The sequence below is a fragment of the Henckelia pumila genome, chromosome 2, assembly GCF_033568475.1.
Source record: "Henckelia pumila isolate YLH828 chromosome 2, ASM3356847v2, whole genome shotgun sequence".
NCBI classification, from domain to species: Eukaryota; Viridiplantae; Streptophyta; class Magnoliopsida; order Lamiales; family Gesneriaceae; genus Henckelia; species Henckelia pumila.
In genome coordinates, this window is record NC_133121.1 from 126,597,624 (window position 1) to 126,617,575 (window position 19,952).

Sequence of the window (19,952 nt, forward strand, 5' to 3'; positions counted from 1 at the left end):
CTAATTTATTTTTTTAAAAAAAATTAAAAATAATCTAACAAAACTCATTAAAAATATAGAATTTAATTCGACAAACTAAAATTTCACTGGAGGGCTAATCAATGATTTTCCCGTCGAATGCTCTTGACGGTAGCCAATTAATAAAAGGAATAGTATTAAATATAGTAAAGTAGTAAAAAAAATCACAATTACTTGCAACAAACCCTTAAGACCTAGTTTTCGATATATAGATCAGTCCAATCAGACTCAATTTGAGGTGAAGTTCAATACATATTGCATAAAAATTATACACGAATGTCATGTATATTAATTTATTTGTATGCATTTGAGTTCATGAATTAAACTCATATATATAATCTTATATTATATTAAATAGCAACAATCAAACAATACATTTAATTTATAATCATACATTCATAATTTGAACCTTCAAGATACTTGGCAAAGTGCAGCTAGCTCAGTTCCCAAGCCAGAAATGCAACAATTTGGAAAGCTTGCGGCATTATGCACTATAGCCATGATCATGATCGCAATCACAGAGTCACAATTCATGGATCTGAGTTCATTCCAAATTCATATGACCATGTTCAGTACATTTTAGGCTATTCATTGAGTTATTTGACTTCGTCTTGCACATGTCTTATACATGCATTTAATCACTTTATATGTCAATTGCTTTTAAGTTTAGGGGCACTAACGGTTATTTTATTACGCACTATTTTAAATGTTGTGTGTGCTTGTACCTATATGGTACTAGTTATCCCCTCCCCCATAGTCTTGCTGGGTCTTTTAGACTCACTCCACTTCTTTCTTTTTTTCAGGTGAGGATGAGTTTCAGTGGGCTGAGGGGCAGGATCCCATGGGCGAGGTTCCCGGAGGCGCAGGCCTGTGATCGTGGCTCCATTTATATTTGCGATGTGTCCTTTAAGTCCTAGAGTCTGAAATAAATATACATTTCGTACTTCTTTTCGTTTATTGGGTAGCAGGATGTGTTTTCCTGCTTAGGATTTATGCTTGGTTTCACTTTTACTTTTTGGTTGCCCGGTGTGGTACTTTATTAGCATGTTACTCGTTTGTGGTACTTGTTGAATGTTTGAGAAGTCTTATTTTAAATATTTCTGAACTGCTTTCTGTGTTGGTGGTTTGTTCTAAAATCAGACGGGTCATGACGAAATTTTTAGAAAATTTTAATTATTTAGAAAATCCGCGTATTAATTTCTTTTATTTATTCGAGTATTAGAACCTAGTCATTTCAAAATGCCTGCCCTTGAGTCTGTGGGCGGTAACCAGAAGAACTCTGTGGTGCTGGCTGCTCACGTGGAAAAGTAGAAGCTTGAGATCTAACCTGTGATCTTGATCCACTAGCAGAACCCATGCGCTGAGGACAATCTCTCCGCAGATGTCCCTGCTGACCACAAATATAACAAGCCCCAGTTGCCCTCCGACATGAAGCTGCAGGATGTTTCCCTCCACAGTGGCTACAAAATTCCTCCTTCTTCTTCTTTTTCCCAAAACGAAATGTACCTCGTGAACCATGAGAACCAGACGAAGTAGTAGGAGTAGAAGAAGACGTAGGTCCAGATTGCACAACAGATTGAGCTCTAGGCTCAAAAGATCCACTAGGCTGTCCTGGCATCATCAGCTGTGCCCGCCTGTTGCTGGTCTCCACTAAACGATAACGGTTCACCAAAGTCTCATAAGATGTCGGATCATCACAGACGAAAACTTGTGAGTAGATATCTTGATTCAAACCTTGAAGAAAGATATCATACTTGGATGCATCACTGTCACTGATATGAGGACTCAAAGATAGCAGATCAAAAAATCGTTGCAGATATTGATCAATAGTCATTGATCATTGCCTCAGAGTAAGCAACTCCATCGATCGTGCCTGGCGAACAGCTGGAGGAAAATATAGTTTTTAAAACTGCTGACAGAAATCCCCCCAAGTCACCTGTCCTCTCTCAGTACGTGCTTGAGCAGCTTTGGCATCCCACCAAAAATGTGCTCGATCTTCTAGAACGAATTCTAGAACTTCCAGTTTCTGCTCCTCAGTGCAATCAAAAGCTCGAAACGTAGTCTCAAGTTTAGACATCCAGCTTCTAGCTTGTTCACGATTCTCGCCTCCCACCAAGGGTTTCGGTCCTACTTGCATGAACTTATTAATAGTGTAGCGACGTCTACCCTCATGAGGACGATAAGGATCATCACGATGGCGATGATGACGATGATGAACACCTCCCTGGCCAACACTACCGTGACTCTCGTCAGCCATATCCTGAAAAGAATTGCACATTAAAATCCCAAATGCGCAATAATCACTCAAGACTAAACTAAATCCCAAGTACTAATCCCAAAATCTATGCATGCTCTGATACCAAAAATGTAGTGACCCTGCATGGAATCACCTACAAACTGACAACTAATAGCATGCATTAAACTTAATACAGCAAAATACTTAACAGAGTAAAACGTGCGGAAACAAAATCCATAATTTACATATCAGCTTAGTAAAATAAATCCAGGCTTAAAAATATATTAACTATTTTTATTTAATTTTAAAATATAAATATATTTTTATAAGATAATGTGATTACTTGAAAATCTTATTTTTTAAAGTTCAGAATAAAAATATTATTATGGAATAAGATATCAAAATATGCTAATGAAATATCACTTTATTGGAAAATTTTAAAATAAGAAAAAAATTAAAAAAAAAAGTAAAAAATCGTGTAAAAAATTCAAAAAAAAAATAACGATAATTTAATGAATTATGTAATTTTGCTTTTTAAACTTTTCCATATTTTTTTATACATTTAATGTTTTAAGTAACTTATTTTGGGAATTATGATCATTAATAAATTTATTCAAAATAGAATAATCAATAAAAGGATATCATTGTCAATATATACTATAAAAATTAAAGGTGGAGGTGAAGTATAATTAATAAAAATTGAAGTCTAAATATCACTCTCCTATAATATAGAGGATTTTTCAAGTGCCCAACAATGTTTCTCGACTTCGTCCGCGACCACTAAAATTCGACACCGAGTTTTAGTGATTTTTGTTTTTGGTTTTTTGGATCAAACGAAATGAAAAAACATTGATTGAACAACTGAAAATTTCTCATAATATATATACATATATTTAGTGATATATTTTGGGCGAGAAAATTTTAGCTTTCTGTTTGTAGTAGATTTTTTTTGTTATTATAAATAAATATAGATATAGATGAAACATTTGTATATTATGGATAAGATAAATTAAATTTTTCCTAATCAACGAACTTGTTAATTCAACAACAAAATCCAAGGCATATTTGAACTTGCTAGTAAGCGCATTCCAAAATACAGAAGAAATTTTGAAGTTTTCCCTGCATTTTTCCAACTGCTAACCAACAAAACGAAGTATGTCCCTTCTATCAACAATTCTACATAACCGAATTAAACAAAAAAGTAGAGTTGAACAATCAAGTTTTAGACAAAATTGAAGAAATTTGCATCTTGCGTTGGAACTAATGAACCTCGGAGTTTCGTCAGACGTGTAGAGAAATTTATCCAAGGTGTCTACTCTTTTGGTTTTTGATATCGAAGAACGAATAAATAGGAGGCAGGATTGCATAAAGAGTTCCCCCCGCAATTGCCATTGGAATGCTCCTCGCTAGAGAGTACAATGTTATATATATCAGCCGAAATAAATACAAATTTAGCATCACTTTAAAATAAATCAAAGGAAAAAAAGAAGGAATTAATGAAGATAAAGTCCGGGCACTAATTGAAGTACATTCATCGATAAATATAAATTTGTTCCACATCCTCGCAAACAAGCCTTCAAATTAATACTAAATTGACCCCGGACACTACTCCTTACAAGTTAGCACACACATACACATTGCACAAGTATTGTTGATTTGGAGATTAGCATATAAACACAAGAAATCAAACATGATGGCATCCTTTCCTTGCACACTACAATGAACTATAAAATGAACATGGAGGACTGGTCACTAGCTAGAAGAGTATTAATTATTATGCGCATGAAACAATAACAAAATAGGCATAAAACCACATGAAGGAGAGTTAACTAATTGAATCACCATGTCTATACACACGTACACAATTAATCCAATATTTATTTAAACACTCGATCGAATAATCTCACACACATCAACTAATTATTAAGATAAATCAATAAATACAAATAATTAAAGCATCACCTGCGTAACCGAAACATGCAGCACCAGCCACAAATCCACCAACTGAGCAATTAATCAAGTCTTTTTTCTTACGGTATTTATCGAGTGACAGACTTACGGCAGCGAAGGTTGCGGTAACTGCAACACCCGTCAACCCAAAACGTCCCATCATCTTTGCTGAGTGAATCGCACAACCACCAACTCCTCCCTCAACAAGGGGCAGAGTGAACAAAGCAAATCCGGAACCACAAAATATCCCAGAAGCTAGACCCGAGGTCGCCCGCTCCACCGTTGTCTTCAAAATAGGCCGATCCATAACCGCAGAACCTTAATTTCTACAAAACACACACACACACACATAATTATATATATATATATATCACTACTACACAACCCACTCCTCAAATACAATTAAAACTTGGATATATCGATCGAGCATGACAATGTCGTAACAAGCAAACTACCACATCAAAAATATATATGTTCAATCGATCGCAAAATTAATTAAATTAAAGCAACTATAAGTCCAAAAATACTGGACAACTGAAGCTGTGGTAAAATTTACTACATATCAAAATAATAATTCGAGCCATAAAACTAAAATTTCAAGCAGATACGTACACCAAATCAAAAGGGCGGGGCGGGCGAGAAAATAGCATTACCAATCAGTATTGAACTTAATTAAAGGGAAATTAGATTCTGCTTCAGCCAAATTGAAAGCAAAAACGTCATTAAAATTGAAGACAAACCTTTTGGAAGGAAAATAGTTGAAAGACGCTTGCTTGGACTCAGATTTTCTTCCCCTTTTATTTGACGTTTGCTTGGAAAATAAGATAGGTTTTCCGTCTATTGGACCTACTTACAAGCTTTTCTAGAAGCACCTTTCCGTCTATTGGGCCTACTTACAAGCTTTTCTTGTTTTCACTTGGAAGCTTTTTTTATTGAGTATATAAACCAGTTGGTTTTGATTGTTTTGGTTTTTTTTTATTGTTTTTTACTTTTTGGCAAACTCATTGCTTCAATTGAAAAAATTATCTTAAAAATTAATTATTCAAAAATATTATTAAATTTGCTCATAAAATTTAAAAGGCATACACAAAAAATCGTTACTTTTATTTTCAATTTAGTTTTTATGTTTCAATTTTTTGAAATAGTTATGTTTTGTTTTGTATCTATTATTTTAATTTTCTCTTATTATTACTTAAAATTTTAAAATTATAAATTAATTATAATATTTTTTTTTTGAGAGAATTATAATATATCTTATAGCATATGTAAATGCTACAAAAAAAATTAATTTTCAAATATTTTTATCGAAGTTAGTTTGCCGTGTATTAATATTTCTCAAATCTAATCTAATATTCTAATATATATATATATATATATATATATATATATCTTAAAAAGCAAGAGTTTAATTGTGTATTGTTTATATTGTCCTTAGGTTTATTTATTTCTTTAAAATAGTTTTCATTTATTATGTGTTATATTGACAATGATGTCCTTTAATTGATTTTTTTTTTTTTTTTTTACTTTTGGCAAACTCATTGTTTCAATTTTAAAAATTATCTTAAAAATTAATTGTTCAAAAATATTGTTAAATTTGTTCATAAAATTTAAAAGGCACACACAAGAAATCGTTACTTTCATTTTTAATTTAATTTTTATGTTTCAATTTATTGAAATAGTTATGTTTTGTTTTGTATCTATTATTTTAATTTTCTCTTATTATTACTTAAAATTTTAAAATTATAAATGAATTATAATATATTTTTTTTGAGAGAATTATAATATATCTTATAGCATAGGTAAATGCTACAAAAAAAATTAATTTTCAAATATTTTTATCGAAGTTAGTTTGCCGTGTATTAATATTTCTCAAATCTAATCTAATATTCTAATATATATATATATATATATATCTTAAAAATCAAGAGTTTAATTGTGTATTGTTTATATTGTCCTTAGGTTTATTTATTTCTTTAAAATAGTTTTCATTTATTATGTGTTATATTGACAATGATGTCCTTTAATTTATTTATTTTTTTTACTTTTGGAAAACTTATTGTTTCAATTTTAAAAATTATCTTAAAAATTAATTGTCCAAAACTATTGTTAAATTTGTTCATAAAATTTAAAAGGCACACACAAGAAAATGTTAATTTTATTTTTAATTTAGTTTTTATGTTTCAATTTATTGAAATAGTTATGTTTTGTTTTGTATCTATTATTTTACTTTTCTCTTCTTATTACTTAAAATATTAAAATTATAAATGCATTATAATATATTTTTTTGAGAAAATTATAATATATCTTATAACATAAGTAACTGCTACAAAAAAATTAATTTTCAAATATTTTTATCGAAGTTAGTTTTTCGTGTATTAATATCTCTCAAAATATAAAAACAAATTAGATAAAATTAAATTTAATATTTATTATATTATAAAAATTATTTTATTATCACAGGAGGAGATATCATTAAATATAAAATTATAACAATCTTTTTTAATATTAAATTTTAAGAATTTTTATTTTATTCCAAAATTTAATAAAATTTTGTTAATAAAATATTTTTAAAAATTCCAATATTATATATATATATATATATTATATAGTAAAATATTGTGACGATATTTTAAAATATTAAAATTTTTGAAAAAGTTTAGTTGTTTAAAATTGAAATATAAAACAATATTTTCATTTTAATTCATTTAATGATTAATTTTTTATCATTTGCAAGAATTTTTGAGGTTTTTTATGTCATTCTATAGATTTATTCAATGCGTATATAGATTTGCAAGACTATTTATTTATTCAACTCGCCTATGACCCGTGGGCAAAATTTATTTTAATTTTTACTATAAACTGTGGAAAAAACATGATGTTACTTATACCATTGTTATTTTTTTGTTCCCTTGTCCATTCATTTATGATTTTTAAATTAAATTTTTTTTTCAGTTTTAATGTTTTTTTCCCCATACGTTGACATTAATTTTAGATGCCACATCGTCTTATGTTACATAACGATTTTCAAACGCTTCTACATGTCCTGGATATGGGAGTGGTTTCAATCCACTTATAAAGCTATAAATTTAAGAACAAATTTTTTTTTTTAAGAACAATTTTAAACTACGCTTTTCAGATCAGTTTATATCAAAATTGAAAATTAACTATCAAGATTGAGGAGTTGTTTTAAATGATTAAAAACCAATTTAGATTCTTTTATTTTTTTATTTTTTTCTTGTCATACCAATCCCCAATGAAATTATCAGAAATATAAATTCTCATACATTAAACAATAAAAATATTCATATTTAATATTTCAATTCATAAAACAATGTATACCGTTAATAAATAATTATTCGAAAAAAATAGCAGTAGCAACTCAATTGCCAATTATTAATATAAAATAAATGATTTTTTTCTAATTCAATAGACAACTAGAAACATTAACATAAAGTAAATGAAATTGTTTTTCAAAATTCACAGGGGAATAGACGAGTTGATAAGGCTCGAGGTGACGTGAGAAGAAATTTTCTAGCGTTGCGGGTTCGATCCTCGTGTGGAGCATATTCTATGCTAAATATTGTAGGGATATGCTCTGGGGTTGGTCATGTTGCTCCCTCCTTCAGTACACATCCTCGATTTAACCCCCCGCATGAACCAATGAGCATTTAACTCATGTGAGATGAGGACATGAGATCCCCTTCGGAGTCAACCTTTTTAGATGAAATTGTTTCTCAAAATTCTATCTCACAACCGACTCTAATAGTCGGAGATCAAAGTTCACTTTCACCTGCATTTGATTGAGAACTTGTGTGATGGCGTATATTATCTGCCAAGATAACTACCAATATAAATATAAATTAACATCATGAATTTGTAATCATAATATTTTTGAATTGATTGATTAGTATTCAGTTTGTGATTACCAGTGTAAGCAATACTACTTCATGTTTGGAGATGGAGCATGATCACATTTTCACCTGAAAAATATATGCAAAACAATCAAATGCTACAATTTAACATGCTTATGTAAACTTGTGATACATCATGAAATATGTTAACTACTCATATAATTAAGATGAAAAAAAAAAAAAAATACCTCCAAAAATCGAAAGAAAAAGCAACATGGGATGGAGGAGTGACGGAAAAACGGCCGCTCTACTAAAATTAATATAATATTTATCTTCGAAGTTTTTTTTAAGCTCGGCACTTCAAAAGTTTAATTCAGACGTACTTTTAAATTTGTATAAAATTAATTAATTAAGAATTATTGTATAGATTAACTAATATTACTTTACGGTAAATAACTAAAAATTTTATATTTTAAGTCATTATATTTATATGTGATTTATATTTATATTTTAATTTAAGAATCATGATTTTGTTTACTCTATTTAAGAATTACATTTGATAAATTTAAGGAACTAAATATAAAAAAACAAAAAAAAACCATAAGGTTAATTGGTAATAATTTTTATATTAATTACGATATGAATTTTTACTACGAGATAAAAATTAATTAACACATCTTTATAATAGTTTGAGTAATAAATTTATATACTACTAATCATAACATTTTTGTAATTTAAAATTTGTATGTAACTTATTTTAGATTTTAAAAATTAGTTTAGTTATACTTTGGCTTATAACCTCATATGTATTATACTGTGATTTGGAAGGGGTTTTTAGGTACTTCAAATCGAGAAAACTTATTCTATACGTACAATTAATTATAATATATTTTTTTTGAGAGAATTATAATATATCTTATAGCATATGTAAATGCTACAAAAAAAATTAATTTTCAAATATTTTTATCGAAGTTAGTTTGCCGTGTATTAATATTTCTCAAATCTAATCTAATATTCTAATATATATATATATATATATATATATATATATATATATATATATATCTGAAACGCCTACTACTAATAAATGCGGATTTTTTTTTAAAATAATACTACTATACATACATGCCCATACATATATGTATATAAAAATAACATACTTTTTCTTAAATAACCTGAAAAATATTAAATAAATAAATCCTTAAAAATGTTTCATGCATCAATTTAAAATAATAAACAATGCTGCTGAAAAATCTCATATGTGGAAACAATAATAAAATAAAACATGTTTCAAAACTCAACATAATAAACTAAATAGCTGCGACGGTCACGGGGTCCACTGCTCCGTGAGCTCATAAGTCCTTTCCACCGGTAGGAGCTACATAAACGTCATCATGCTCACCTGCACCATATAAGCGTAGTGAGCCTAGAGGCTCAACATGTCTAATCCTTTATAACAAGGTTAAAAATAATGCATCACATAATTACTAATACATATACATGTACATGAGCATGCATGGAAATATTTTCATCACATAATAAAACTGCTGAATCACAAACTGAATCATAAACATAATCATAAACATATTATATCTTCATCATATATAACATAATTGAGCAATGCTTTTGAAAGCTGAAGATTGTCATATCCATAAGTGTGACGCTCATGTGTCGACTGATCAGTCTTCTGAACCAACGTACGATGGCGGTGATAAATCACCTCCTATGATAGTAAACTACTGAATCATATGGTGGATAATCACCCCTATGGTAGTAAAACTATCGAATCATATGGTGGAAAACCACCCCTATGTCACACATACTTCAATTTCCACCAAAATATTTTATTGCTCATCATTTACATAATTATATACATAAGAAATTTCATGAATGCATGCACTGAAAATATGTTCGTAATATATATTTAATTAATTTTTCATAATATACTTAAAATAGACTTCATGCATAAAAATAATTAAATATATATTCCGGACTTATTTATTTTTTCATGGGTTGGTCCAGACTGCTGGTCACTCATCTAGGCCCATTAATCTTAAATGTAAGCCCAATCATTTTATTCAACTTAAATGGGCCTAAAGAAAATATTTAAGCCCATTAACTTAAACAAAATCCAATAATCATATTTTAGCCCAAATAACTTAATTAAACTTAACTGGACCTAAATAAAATATTTAAGTTCATTAACTTAATTAAGCCCAATAAAACTCTAGACTGACCCAAAAATCCACCGACTGGCCCAAAAATTCCCATGGGCTCCCAAGTCCATAAAAATCATTGGACTAACTTAAATAAATTATTTAAGGCCCAAATAAAATTATTTGGAGGCCCAAATAATTTTCTAATTTATTTATTAAAGACGAAAATGCACTTAAACTATTAAATATTTAAAAATTAAAATACCCGAGCCCGGCCCACCTAACCCGGACCCGGACCCTACTTACCCAACCCACTACACCCCAGGACCCGACCCAACCCCCACCCATAGCCCAACCCGATCCCCCCTTTCCCTTTTCCCTTCGGCCGCGAGCAGCTCTTGTTGCTCGCCTTCGGTCGGCCGGCTTCGGCCGCCCCTGGCCGGAGCATAACTGCCCAGACGTAGCCCACGTCTGGGCGGTCCAAACCAGCCCCTAGCCTTGACCCCATGGGCGAGGTTCCCGGAGGCGCAGGCCTGTGATCGTGACTCCATTTATATTTGGAGGGACATCATGACTCAATGGCCTACATCCACACTCCGTCTTCCTCTTGGGAGGGGCATAATGACCAAAGAGCCTACATCCACACTCCGTCAACCTCAACCTTAATAGCAACTTTATCACAAGCCATAAAAATATTTTCCTCACCTTATCTTTTTCCTCAATTTTTCAGAACACAACACACACACAAAACTCATACACACATACCCAAACTCACGCACACACATAAAAACACACATATTTGGACACACACACACATACATACAAACTCACGCACACCACCCAACCCCACATCCATTTATTTTAAAACACACGCACACACACAATACATTATTAGCATATTTGCACACACGATGTGTGTGACGAAAAATTATTTATTTTTATACTTAATTTCAATTAAAAAAATATAATAAATTTAGGGTATAACAAATGACTTTTTTTGGGTTAAGAATGATAATCAAAGCATCATTACTTCTATTAGGTATTTTTTACTCCACTAATTTTTTCAAATAATTTGAAATTTGAAAATAGATAAATAAATATAAATTATTATTAATTTTCAAATAAAAAATGAATGTTATATATTACATACAAAATTTGGGAGAAAAAATGGGAGAAAAAACTAAATGAAAAAAGAAAAGAAATTGAGATAGTGGAGGAAAGTGGTTTATTGTGTATATTTTTTTAATATTTTTGGCATACCAAGAGACTAACTAAGGGTCTCTTACATAATAGTAGTAATATATATCCTCTCAAAAAAAATAGTAGTAATAAATAAATATATATATATATATATACAATTTTGCTATCCGCCCACTCACCGTGCCCACCTAATGTGCCCATCATGAGGTGTCACTCAACTATTAGATGTGATGAATTGTGCGTCTAATAGTTGAGTGTCACCTCATGGTGGGCACATTAGGTGGGCACGGTGGGTGAGCAGGATATCAAAACTATATATATATATATATATATAACCCACTTACACAAACAAACTTTAGAACAAACTCACACGTTGTACATAAATATATATATATATTTATTTATAAATTTGCACAAGGTATCCCATGCACTAACACAAAATTCAGAACACACGCACACACACACAGATCGCATACACGCTCACACGCAATTCACACACACACTTCTCGGCCATACACTTATACATATAAATACGTATATTTGCGTATAAAACCTCTTTTTCGCCTTCAATCACATATAAATCCTTCAAACTTTTTAAATCAATAATCATCAAACAAAAATACGCATAAATTTCATCAAATCATAATCAAAACCCTTTTAAAAATATATGGCTTTAAGATGAGTCAAAGAAACGGATTAAAACTTGCCTCTACAACGGTCGATCTGGAACACGTTTTTGGGATGCCGAAACACGATCGGAAGCCGAAATCGAACCCTAGCCGCCTCTCTTCTCACGTTTTTCTCCCCTTTTTGATCGCTCTCTCTCGTTCTGATCTATTCTCCTTTTTTTTTTTACGCTTCTTTCCCTTTCCCTTTTTCTTTTATTTTATTTACTTAATTACTAATTAATGTACTAATTAACAATTAACTCTAATTTTTTATTTACTAAATATACATTGCACGCTAACTATATGCAAAAATATATATATAAAAGCGTATCAATTCCAATAAATCTCAATATATTAATAAGTTGATAAAAATATACTACCGAGTTCAAAAATCATTAAATCTTCCTAGACCTTAAATTTAACTTAATTAGTGACCGGTCTATTCCTAAATAATTAAAAATAAACCATGTTAATTAAATCATATCTTAAATTACTAAAATACTACATTTTACCATAAATCGTGTCCGGGTATCTCTTCACCTAAAAGCCTCCAATCGCCATTCGTCAAACGTTAGAAATAAATATTATTTACTTCTAACACATAAAATAACTTAAAAATAACTCAATTAATTTCAAACAACACATTTAATATCAGCATGTGATCTGGACAGTCAGTGGATTTCCTGGGCGTTACACAACCTTATTTTCACGTCAGATGTGACGATGATAGATGAATATCCATGTCAAGATCGGATATAAATTTTGATAGCAGAGATTTGATATGAATCAATTCTCGATATATGCGCGCTAGTATTATGAATGAAGTCTTGATTGGTATGATTGAGTTGATATATGCGTTATTTACTCTATTCTTGAGTCGATACATTTAGAGTTGATACGATTTTATTTAACACATTTATATGTCGATTATACTGAGAATGATTTCTCATCGGAATTTATCCGGTTGTTGCTTTGTTTTGTATGTGTGCATTGCAACAGATGGGGCAGGAGCTTATCTGATAGGACATTGACAGCTCGGGAGCGAGACTTAGCAAGTGTGGACTCGGGTTTAAGCTGAAAAATGGTATTTAGATAGCATTGAACTTGACATGAAACTTATGTTTTAGAAGCTCACTTTTGAGACTTGGTGTAGCTTGTAGTTTCGTGTTTTTCATGCTATTGTTTGATGTAATAAACGATGATTTGATGCTTGAAACTTCATACATGTATATATGCATGTTCTAGAATTGATAAACCATGATTTGAGTTGGTTTTAAGATGTTTTGGATTGATGGTGCAAGGTTTGACAGCAAAAAATTGTTGTCGTCATTTTCTGGAAAGGAGCCCGCTCGATCAGGTGAATTCCACCGATCGAGCGCGGCCTGTGGTTTTCAAAAACAGAGAAATGGAACTTTGGGCTCGCTCGATTGGATGAATTCAATCGATCGAGCGAGACCAAAATGTGTACATACCCGAGAGCTTGATTTTATAACTCGCTCGATCGGGGAAGTTTGTCTGATCGAGCAAGGCTCTTGAATTATAAAAAAAAAATTTAGCTCTTGGTTTTATTATTTCTAATTGTTTGATTAATTGTTTTATTAATCATTTATTGCCCTAAGATGAGATTAGCAACCAGAGATCCCCACAACAGGTGGTATCAGAGCGTAAGTTTCTCGGACTTAGATAGAAGTTGAGCGGGGTAGATTGAGTCGCATGCATATTTCGTATTGCATGATTATGCAATTACTTGATTTGATGATTTGATGAATTGTATGTGAGCATGATCTACTCTTGAAATTCAACTGCCTGATTTACTGATTTGTAACTTTTTGAATTTCTTACTGATTTTGTTATAAGATTACTTGGGTGATGTAAGCACCTAGAATTGAATAGAGCAGTGTTCCTTGGGTGACCCCAGACTGAACAGAATTGTATGGTCAGATCGAACAGAATCTTATTGCTCACCTGAAAGAAGTATTTCCGATTGAACAGAACATATCTCAGAGAATCAGTAGATGCTATACTTATATCTCTATCAGTGGTAATATGAAAGAGAAGTCAGAAATATCATCCACTAACCCGAAAAGATATAGTAGATGTTATTGCAGGTAGAAGTTGGTTTGGAGAACTTGATCAGTAGTTCAAATCCTTGACAGATACAGATGAATGTCGTATCAGATTGATTGTATACCAACTTTAAAACCTAACAACCAGCTGATGGATTGTGATGAAGAAATTCTGAAAGAGACCAGGTATATTGATTTCTTGGCAAGTTCTTAGAACAGAGATTTATTAGCGGTTCTATGCTATAACATATAGAAAAGATGAGAAAAAGAAGATTATGCCAAGAAAGAAGAATATCCAAAAAATAGAATATATCAATCAGAAGTAGAGCAATTTGAATACTTACGAATATTATGTTATTAGATCTTCAAGCCTATTACGATTCTTTGAATTGTAGATGATGATGAAGCTCAAGATTGCATTGTTTATTCATGGCTTGAATTCGGAGACTATGTCTGAGTAAACGTTGACGACTGAAACATTGAAAGACATAGACAGAACTAAGAGAGATGAAGCTGAGTGATGAGGCATAAGGAATGATATTGTAGATATGCCACAGTATGTGAAATAATCATAACTTTAGCTACAACTTTTATTCCAGAGCAGATATAAAGTAAACAATGTGAAAGTAGTTCTTTAACTCTAATGAACCGAGACAGATTGGTCTGGGTCTGAATGCAGAGTATGTTAGACATTATTGCACTTATTGTGGAGGGAGATATCCTAGCAATCAGTACAAAGACATTTCAAGCAGATGTGCAAGAATATGTTCGAAGCAAATCAGATTATGAGAAAATTTGAATAAAGAACAGTTCCAGAAATATACAGAGGATCAGAATAAAAATGCACCTGGAAATGAGATTGCAGGTAACAGATTTATTTTGTTACTTTTTTATGTTATTGGTGCAAGAGATATATGATAGCTGAAATCTTATTATATTTCCACATCTGTATCAGAAAATAGAATTTGTGAATTGAACTGAAGAATTGAACTACTGCTTCGATGAAATGAAATTGAACATGATTTTGTGCGCGCTTGAGTTATCTTTTTATGTTGCATGATAGATGATAATGCAATAACCAAGTTATGATTATCAAAAGATTGAAGATAAGAAGCGATGAAATTAGATCAGTAAGAACATAATGTGCATATGAATATGATGATATGATATGGGAACTAGAATTAAGATTTTGTGATTTTAGTTTCGTGTATATTATGTTTGATTACAGAAATGTTCTGAAATAGTATATTATATGCACTAGATATGTTCAAGATCTAAACCAGCATTGGTAGATATGTCAATGAGTAAAGAGTATAGATATGTTCCAGTAAGATTTCAATTTAATTAGTTTAAATTATGAACTGGAATTCAATAGCGAATCGATGAGTTATGAATTGAATATTCTTTTTGAGGGTTATAGAATAGATGATGAGATGAAAATCAGTTGCAGTTGAGTTTTTTTTTTTATTATGCTGAATCGATTACATCAATTGGACATATGATTCTTGAAATGTTTGATATTGAGTGGCTCTTTTTGTTTTATTCATAGAGCCTGAGTTGCTTTACTCATTCTGAGTTATGAGATGCAAGTGAGTTGTTTTCAATTAACAGAGTTTGTTATCCAGAAGCTTTGAATTTGGATGACCTTGATTGAGGGATTTTCTCAATCTTGATTTATTCTTTTGATTTTGAGAATTATTGATCATTTGATGGATATTTCAGCATATTTTGAGATTTTTGGCTCTTAACTGATAGAAAAAAAAAATTAGATTATTATCCAGATTTTGGATTGATTGTATGATTTGTCAGTACTTTGGGAATAGAAGTAAGAAATGAAATAGACATTCGATCGATTGATTTCAGATTTCTATGTATTCTGGTTTGAATATATTCAGATAAATGCATAACCAATCAGAATGATTTTCGATTGAAAATGAGCCAGATTTGTTCAAAAGATGAAATAAACACATAAAGTAAATCAAAGCAATAAGAATTCAGTAGAGAATGCCAGATTGAGATATGAATGGAAGTTGCAGATTAGAATGGATGAATTATATTGTGATTGAATATATAATTGTGCTTGATATTTCCGACATGAGATATCATATTCTGAAAGAAATGCACAATAATGAGTTTAATATTCATCCAATAATTGTTTTATCCTCTGATAAAAAAACAAATATAACAGAATTTGTACGTTTTAGAAGCTAAACGCATAGAGAGTTTCAGTTGAAGTTGAAAAACATTGACCAAATAGGTTCAGTGACAGTTTAGAAACTTCAGAATTGAAATGAGATCATGATTTGATAGATTACATTATTAAACTATCAAAGATGTAGTAGTATGCATGTTGTAAAATGTGGTAGTGATGATTGAATTGATTTGAATTACGGAATAAGATGATATGACTTATGATCAGATTGATTGAAATTACTGAATATTATTATCTGTCTGTATGATCAAATCACTGATCAGTGGTTAGAATTGTTGTAAGATTACATAGTTAGCCAAAGATTATTGTTTCATATTGAGACAATAGGTTTACTATTGAATTATGACTCAGAGTATCTAAAACTTTGAGTACTCTTTGATTTGAAGGAACAACATATTATCCTTTAATTGAAGGATACTCAGGGCAGATGAATCGAATTTCAAAAAAAAACTATATCGGACATGATATAGATTATCAAAAGCTCTGAGTACTTTGTAATCTGTGAATACAACATATTATTCTCTGATTCATGGACAGTTCGAACAGACTAATCAGATTTTCAGAATATGTTGTATGAGATGTAATACAGATATGAATAAATAGTTGTAGCTGTTCAGAAGTTAATGATATGATGAAATTACAGGAATGATTGAAATTTATTGTCATGATAGAGACCTTAGATCTATTTAATCGGTTGTGGCATTGATTGATCAATGTTCTGAGTATTTGGTTATATGTGATTGCATTATACCATTTATCTGATCGATGGACTATCTGAGTTGATTTTTCAGATTTTGAGAATATTCTCGGAACTCTAGTACCTGATTCGGTATTAGTTGATTTGATGAATTTCCATTTGATCCTTATGATTCCCGTGAAAGCTATCGAGTTGATATTGAGATAATCTTTGATGATACGATGAGAAAGAAATCAGATTCTTTGTGTTAAATGATATTACAAAAATATGAGATATCAGATCAAATTTGATTTGAAGAATACAAAGAGTACGAATATGAATCTGTATTACATGAGAACATAGAAGAAGAAATAGAGTTAGTAAATGAATGATAGATATACTTTTGAAGTTGTTACTGATTTGTCAACAAGTAAGTTATTTTTGAATTAACATCATTCGATTCAGAATAGAGAATGAGTAGTATATGAATTACAGATTTAGAATATGAATATTGAATACAGAAATGAAATCTATGAAGAGAATGACGATGTAGAATTGATATATGTTCGGAACAGAACATAGAATGATATAGAAAAGCTGAATTTCACTGGATGAGATTTCAGACAGAGTTAATAACTTCATTGAAAGATTTATTCTGTCTAACGTGATATGATGGATCAGATTTGTTCCATGTATCTAAATGAAGAAAGTATCAATAGAGTCTTCCTATATACTTTAATCAGATGAGATAGATAAGGAAAAATTCTGAGTTGAGTCGAATATTCGACAGATCCTTGATTGGGAAAAGAGACAACTTCGAAAGAATTCTTTTCAGTTAATTAAAGTACAATAAAAGAATTACAGAATAGATGCAGAATAGAAAGATAACCTGACAAGAGATTATGAGATGAGATACGAAGATCAGAGTTATATGATTGAAGTGTCATTCAGTCTATCAGTTTTGATACTCCGATTGAATGCGATTTCGAGGACGAAATCATTCTTTAGAGGGGAAGAATTGTAAGGCTCGAAAATATGAAGTTATTAATTATGGAATTTGAGAATTAAATTCTGTATTTGGGCAAATATTAATTTGAGAAGTTATGAAAATTAGATATTTAATTTCCGAGCCGAAAATATTTAATTTGAGAATTTACGGATTTTGAGATTTAAATTTCTAGAATTCTTAAATTAAAAGAATAAATATTCGATTTGAATATTTATGGAATTTAAGATTAAATTCCAAGTTTTGAGAATTATTATGATTTAATTTGAAAGTGAAACCGGAGCAGGGGTTGATTTGACAATATCTAAGTTGCAAGGGCTAATGTGCAAAAGTAATCCGAACTTATTTAATTTTAATCCGAGTATATTTAATTTGGGAATATTTAGAGTTTTGATTTAAATTCTAATATTCATAAATTATTTAGGATTGAAATTGAATTAAAAGAGGGCCTAGGATGGAATTGCAAATTATAAAGTCTCGAGGGGCTAAATGGCAAATAAATTGAATTTATCCTACTTTGAATTGAGGAGTCAGCTCTTTGACGTGGATGGAGCAAAATTCTTCAGAAGTGGTGAACAGAAAGTCGAGACCTCATTATTCCTATTGTCTTTTCCGTTTTCAAATCGCGATATCTTTTGATCCGGTTATCCAATTTTAATTCTGAAAGTAGCGCCGCGATCCTCTCTTCGAGGGCTTCGATTTAATGTAAGTGTTCTTCTGATTTATCAAGGTTTCGAATTTATGATGTAGCAGAAATCAGACGTCATGTTTCCAAATATATTCTTGAGTTTAATATCGAAAACGGATCGATGATTTGATGGTGTATTCAAGTATTATGATTTCCAGCTTATGGTTGCCGTTATACCCAATGTTTTTGGAATCGGACCAGACCGGCCGGTTCGACCGGTTTGACCGGGAACCGGTCGGTTCTCCGGTCCGGACCAACTCCAAAAACCGAAAAACCGGTCCAACCGGTCAAAATCGATCAAGAACCGGTTGGACCGGTCAAGAACCGGAAAATCGGTTGAACCGGTTTTCCGATTTTTTTTTTAAAATTTAAGATTTTTTTTATTTTTAAAACTTTAAATTTATTATTTATATATATATATATATATACATTATTATTTAGAATTTTTACTTCATTTAAAAAATTATTTTAATAATTATTGTTTTTTAAAAATTAAATAATTTATTATTTAAATAATTTATAATTATAATTGTTATTTTGAATATATTTAAATGTTTATTTAGTTTTCAAAATATGTTAAATATATATTTTTTTGTCTATTTATATAATTTTTGAGTTTTTAAAATTTAAAATATATTATTTATTATATTAAATTATATAAACGGTTTTCCGGTTCGACCGCCCGGTTAAAACGGTCCGACCGGTTGAACCGTTTTTTCAGGTAAACCGGTTCGATCACCGGTCCGGTTATAAAAACACTGGTTATACCTACTGAATTTGGTTGATTAATGATGTGTTTAAGCTGTTATGAACTGTTGTAGCATGAATATTCTTGTTAAAATTGATTCGTTATCATTTCGGTTACCGATTGTCAATTGTTACGCTGCCGGATCGGAATTTGTTAAAATTTTGGCATGTTACTTGCATCGAGAATGAATTGAGCTCCTAGCTGATATGTCTAGTCTATGTATACCTCATTTTCAGATTGATAGTTGCGAGTTAAGACTTCGATATCACAAGTTTTGAACCGAGGAAGGATTCAATCAAAGTTATAATTCTCTAGACTTGAAGTGCAGTTGGAATTTGAATGATAATTGATGTGTTGATATAGCTGAATATGAGATGAGTTGGTTGTTGATATTTATAACCTGTGATCATTTCATTTCAAATGATATTGAAGCTTGTCGAGCTCGGGAATTCAGCGACGAAATCGGAATAGAATAGA

At 30.7% G+C, this 19,952-nt stretch overlaps 1 long non-coding RNA gene across 1 annotated transcript; it reads right to left on the minus strand.

Moving 5' to 3' along the window:
- Positions 1 to 3,316: 3,316 nt before the first annotated feature.
- On the minus strand, positions 3,317 to 5,082 carry LOC140884793 (uncharacterized). Its single transcript, XR_012150722.1, has 3 exons — positions 4,945 to 5,082; positions 4,217 to 4,530; positions 3,317 to 3,660 (listed from the first exon to the last, which is right to left on the minus strand). It is a non-coding gene; the product is annotated as an uncharacterized lncRNA (long non-coding RNA).
- Positions 5,083 to 19,952: the final 14,870 nt, after the last annotated feature.